The following is a 6,000-nucleotide window of genomic DNA, read 5'->3' as shown; positions in this document are numbered from 1 at the left end:
AATCATATTCGTGGGATATAATATCCGTGAAAGTATTCGCATAAATGCGCATTTTATTAAGGCTGCGAATGAAAACGTCGCGTACCCCCTTTTCGGATGAAGAGAGAAAAGGGAGAGAAAGGGCATACGCTTTCGTCTCCTTCGACATTTCAGCCCTATAGATCCCGTGTTCACGAGGTTTCGTGTTCTCTCTCAGTCGATCCCGCTTGGAGAGAACCAATCAGCGGTCCCTCAAAACCCTCTTGCACCCTGCAACCCGCAGCCACGCCTGCCAATATAGGGTAGGTACCCTCGTCAGATCGCGACCCTTATCCTTTTTACCCGCCTTCCTTCTTTTCTCTTCTCTTGCTGGACCCGACTCATTTTGCAAAATGGATTCCACGTTGGTTGTTCCTGCTCACGATAAACCACCATGTTTCTAATGTAATATTAAAGTGATCGAATTTTAATGCAAAACAATAAATATCATTTAACAGAATCTATTATTTGCATTACATTAAAAAAAAAAATTAATAAAAAATGCGTGTTTCTGATGAGATAAAAATAACAAAGTTTGAAAGTCTAAAAATCTTTCTTTCTCACACTCTGCGTAAACGTAAAAATTATATTGGTTTTTTTTAATTTTTATTTTTAAAATATAAACTGTTAATATTCTAAAATATAAATATTACGTAAAACATATGAATATAAATAGAATCAATAATTAATATTAAATAATGTCGCCGCATAAATTAGATATAAAATATGCATACTCTTTCTACAACTATAATATTTAATAATTCATCGGAAATATATAATCAATATATAAATAGCTTTTTAATAGTGCTGTAAAGTAATTCTGTTCGTCATTATCATCACAAATACATATTTATTACTTTCACTGATGATATAATGCATCGATGTTAACTATCTAGATATGTTCGACAAATTATATAATGTATCGCAACTTATGAAATATATATATGATAACGATATGTGAAAATATTTTGGTCGTGATTAGATAATAATTGAAACACACATGTACACATACACACATAAATACCTAATGTATCACTATATCATGATAGAAAAATTGTAGACGCAAATATCTAATTTTGACAAGGCCGGTTTCTACGCTCCAAATTTTCAACAATAAACTTATCGACATAATGATGAAAATAAAACACAACTTCTCGTGCACATTTCTATCATTCACTCTCGGAAAGTACAAAGTTAGGTTTTCGAGCCGCGTATATGTAGATAAACGGACGTGACGATAACCGGTGACCATTTCGATGTCTACTGAACAGCCGATGAAGAAGGCAGATGAAACGTACGAGTTATAATAATCCGTGATAGCAACGGTGGCGATGTCGAGGAGCGGAGGAGCGGCTGTGCTGTCACAAAGGCATGCGCCACCCACCTCGACCTGGACGCTCACATCGTTAATCAACTGCAGCGGGACCCCGTAACTTTCGAGGTACCGATCCACAGGTATGGCTTCACCTCCTTCTTTCTCTGATCTCGATATCTCTACCCAAACCCGGTGTCAGATAGCTAAATATGATTCTGAGCGCATTTTATTAATTAAAGTTCACTTGTTCTCGATCAGCAGATTTCTGCAAATTGTTCTTCTCTTTCTGAGCATAAAAAAACTTCCGCTGCTACATTATTATTATAAAACAACTACATGTATATGCCTTTGGATACGATGTCAATGACGTTGATAAGAATGGCGGATAGCAGTCACGAGGATAAACGTTGCGTGGATGAAACGTCGCGCAGGATTAAAGGATTTACAATCTATTATTACGGAGAAAGCCCTCGTAGAAAGCGCAGAAAGAAATGGCCCCAGTTGGCGTACAACGCTTTTAAGGGGCCGAGAAAAGTACGAAATACGAGGGTTTCCTTTTCTATGCTGGCACCCTTCTATGATATTCCCGTATGGCGGCCCCTCTTCTACGAAGGGGTGTACAGGAGGATCGAGCAGGATAGAAGCAGATTAGGGGGATTGTGATGAGGGGTAGAAGCGAGAGCCAACCCCACCGCCTAGCTAGGTTAGCAACCCTCTTTCTTCCCCTCAGAAAGCTTCGAGGCTGGCTCAAGGAACGCGACGTAACAGGAACGAACCGGGAAAGGGGCAGAGTGCACAGAGATGAAGGAGAAATAGAGAGAGCAGATAAGAGGAATAAGAGGAAGGGGAGGAGGGAGAGAGAGCGAGAGAGAGAGAGAGAAAGAGCCATGCCGACGCTGCTGCTAGTCAAACCAAAACTCGGCATGATTAATGATCGGAGAGAGGCAGAGCGCTGCTTCAAACAACAAACTTTTCCCAAGGAACGCTGGAGAATATAAGAAAAAATATATAAGAAAGAGGGAACTCTCTTTCTTCGCATCCACCCTTCAGACCGGCTAATACCCTCCTAGATCTCCGTCTTGCTCTCTCTCTTTCTCCCTTTCTCCTTTTCTGCAATCGCATCCTCCGCTCTCTTCTTCCTTCTCTCTCTCTTATTTTACTCTCCGCAGCTCTGACAGCCTTTCATTTCTTTCCTCTTTTCTTTATTTCTTTCTCTTCTATCTAGATCTCTGTCCTTGTCTCCTCCATTTCTCGTCCTCATCTTTCCTGATGGCAACTCTCGAGAAATGGTCACCAACGATTCCGCGTCTTCTTCCTTCTACTCGTATCTTCTAACTATTACGTGGTTCTACGCGAATAGTCGAGATAATACATAGGGTGATCTGGCTACCGTAGAATCACGTATAGCCATATAAAACGCGCACTATATATATAGTATATATCTATATACTATATAATATATATATATATACTCGTTTCAGCATGGACACAAAGGAATTACGTCTAGAAATTTTTCTGCTGATGTCATCGCAAATTTTCCTTCATTCTCCAAAGGGCAATTTAATATACATGACACATCTAAGGATTATCTTCTTGTTCTAAAAAAAAATGTAATTAGCAGTTATAAACATTCGCGAATATAATTACAAATTTTATGTGAATATATGTGTGTACAGTGGTATCAATATAAAGAAGAAAACTGATTATTCGGTCGGGCATAATGCTGCAGTATAGATGGATATTAATAACACTAGAGAGAATTTCGCAGCGAAAAGTCGGAATGGCGCGCAGTGAAACTGGACTGCCGTGCCGAAGCGGGCAATGTGCGTGGATAACCATTCAACCGTGGCTTCGGGGCAACCTGGACTGGTGCATGACCGACGCGGCGCGGCGGTCTGGCCGAGTCTAGACTTGGGCGCGAATGTGCTTGGTCATCGGCGGCTGGACGGAGGGTGTTCAGCGCCTAACAGTAACTTTCTCTCTCTTTCGTCCGCGGCATATCGACGTAACAGTACCTCTCCTTCTCGTGCCTCTTTCGTTTCCTTCTCTCCTCTCTTCCGTATTTACGTACATACGTATCATCGCCGCGCGTATAACGTCACGGCGACGGAATAATAGCACTTATTAGCCCGCTACTATTTGCTGCTGATTCACTTGATGAGCGGCATCCTCAGTCGACACGTCGCATTGTGGTACCAATCATTTGCCTTTCCGCGGCGGCTAAGATGCAAGGCGAGGCGATAATTCTCTTTTTCGGCTCCCTCTCGATTTTACCTCCTTGACGAACTGATTTTGTAAACAAACGGCATCTCTCTGGATATTTTTTTTATTCTTTCTTATTCATCAAAGTGTATATTTTAAACGTTGAAATATTTACTCCAATTATATGTCAAACTACTGTTAGCTATATATTAGTGAGTAACGGATAGCAGAGAAATATAATACAATTATACACTATTCATTTGATGACGCTTATTCTCGCGCAGCACCGATGTGAGGCATCGCAGTAGTGATCCGAGCCGATGCAAGGATGCTCCTTATTTCACAACTCTTTATGGTCAAGAAGAGACTATGAAATGCGCACTGCACGATGACTAAGAGCAGGCACCGTAAGTCGCACGCACAAATTGAATTAAATGCAACTCTAAAATCATGACACGGCGCAAACAATCAACGTTCATTCATTATCGGTAGTCAGGAAAGCCTAATCACCGTCTTCCACGGAAATCGAGAACTACTACATGCAATTTACCGCACTTGATAACTCATCATTCCCCTTCTCTCTCTCTCTCAAATGCTTTAATATGTCAGTTTTCACTTCTATATTAATTACCGAACTCATAGGGCAACGATAAATAAATCCCATAAAAATGCACAAAATAATTTTTTTTATTTTTCTTATATAAATACAATATTTTAAAAAATTATAATTTTTTAAAAATGAGATTTCCTGTTGACATGTTGATTATTTTCTTTGTCCACAACCGGATGTTCCGGTATTGGTAACAGCCTCTACCCCGTCTACATCATCTACTCTTTATTCTCGACCGATGATGTATTAGACGACGTAAAATGTTTTAGTACACCTACAATGCTCTGCGGACAAGGTGATCCATCGTCAATGAACATCGGGATTACATGACTAAATGAGATTCTAGCGGCAGAATCAAAGAGGCAGCAGGTGGTCAGGGCCACAGCCATCTTTTCCCGCAGGATATACCTTACTGTCTGATCCTTCAAAGTTACTTCAGCTCTTCCGCCATATTGCTGAGGGAAGAATCCTTTTGAAATTAATTTAAAAAATATAGTACGATTTTGCTTCAAATCACATGGAAAGTTTAACTTTTGCAATAAAATTAAATTCAAAAATTGTATGTTGACATAAATATTTAATACATAATTTTGTAAAAAATATCTGTCACACAAAGCTAAAGAAATTGTTTCTTGCTATTATATTTCATCCAAGAGAATTCATACGTATATTAAAATTGTATAATTATAAATTAATATCTAATAATAAAATTAATTACGATAAAATTTTGTTTAGATAAAAAGCATATACAATTATACATATATTATTTAAAGCAGTTTGTATGAATAAAGTAATATGCAATTTGCAATTTTTGAACGGCAACTAAATCACTGTCCAAATATCAGTTTAACGAAGTCTAAAATCCAACTCGACAGATTGCAATATACATGGAAAATATAATCGAGGATTTCAATTAACTTAGATTGAATGTTAGAAGATAATTAATAAAAATCTCGGCTATGCGCCAACTGCGCGGAGGGCAAACACGTACGTCCTCTCTATAAGAGCTCGAGAATTTTTCTCGAGCTCTCGAATTGGAACTTTATCGGCGCCAGACGGATTAATAAATGAAGAGTAACGTGCATAAATCGATTATGAAGAAAGTGCGCATCCGTGCCTGCGAAGAAAAAGGACACTGCAGGACACGGAGCAAGAGTAGACAGCCTCTTCTCAAGGGGCGAGCCCAGTCATCATTAATATTATACCGCAGCGGCGCTCATCGCGGGCGTCAGATCTATGCCGACCTCTTTCTGTCCGCGTCCGATACAAGATGCACGGCTCGGATCGAAGGCCGTGGAGAGGCATCAAAAGCTCCTCTCTTCGCCTTCCTCCTCCGTATCCGTATATACGTCCGCCCGTCAGACTGGACCTACGCCACTTATCGGCCGTAGATTCGTTATACCCTCTAGATCACACGCAATTTCGAATTGATGGATCTGGACGGATGCCGAGCGCACAATTTTGAGACATCGAGTTCGAATCACTGCCACTCACTCGTCTAACCCTTGGTTCAGCTGATTTCACGACTACCTCGAACGACCGTGTCGTAAATAATCCTTTTTGTGCATATATATGGAACAAGTTTTCGTATCTCGTACGCAATCTGACAGCTTGGACGAGTGCTCCGCGAACGAGATTAGAGGAAACTCCGGTAACGGTACTGATAGGAAACGATCGGTTAAGCGCGACGCGATTGTCGGCGATTTTGCATAAGAATATGTTGCATCGAATAATGTCGGTTAATGTATGAAATATATCGAACGTGCTTATGCATATCTAATGTCCTTTTCAATTTCCCGCGATGAAATAACGTTGCAAGGACACCCTCCCTCGTGATTGAAGAGATCTCATCAGT

The sequence above is a fragment of the Nylanderia fulva genome, unplaced genomic scaffold (genome assembly GCF_048542155.1).
Source record: "Nylanderia fulva isolate GAGA-0341 unplaced genomic scaffold, ASM4854215v1 Scaffold16, whole genome shotgun sequence".
Classification (NCBI taxonomy): Eukaryota; Metazoa; Arthropoda; class Insecta; order Hymenoptera; family Formicidae; genus Nylanderia; species Nylanderia fulva.
Note: the sequence above shows the minus strand (reverse complement) of the source record.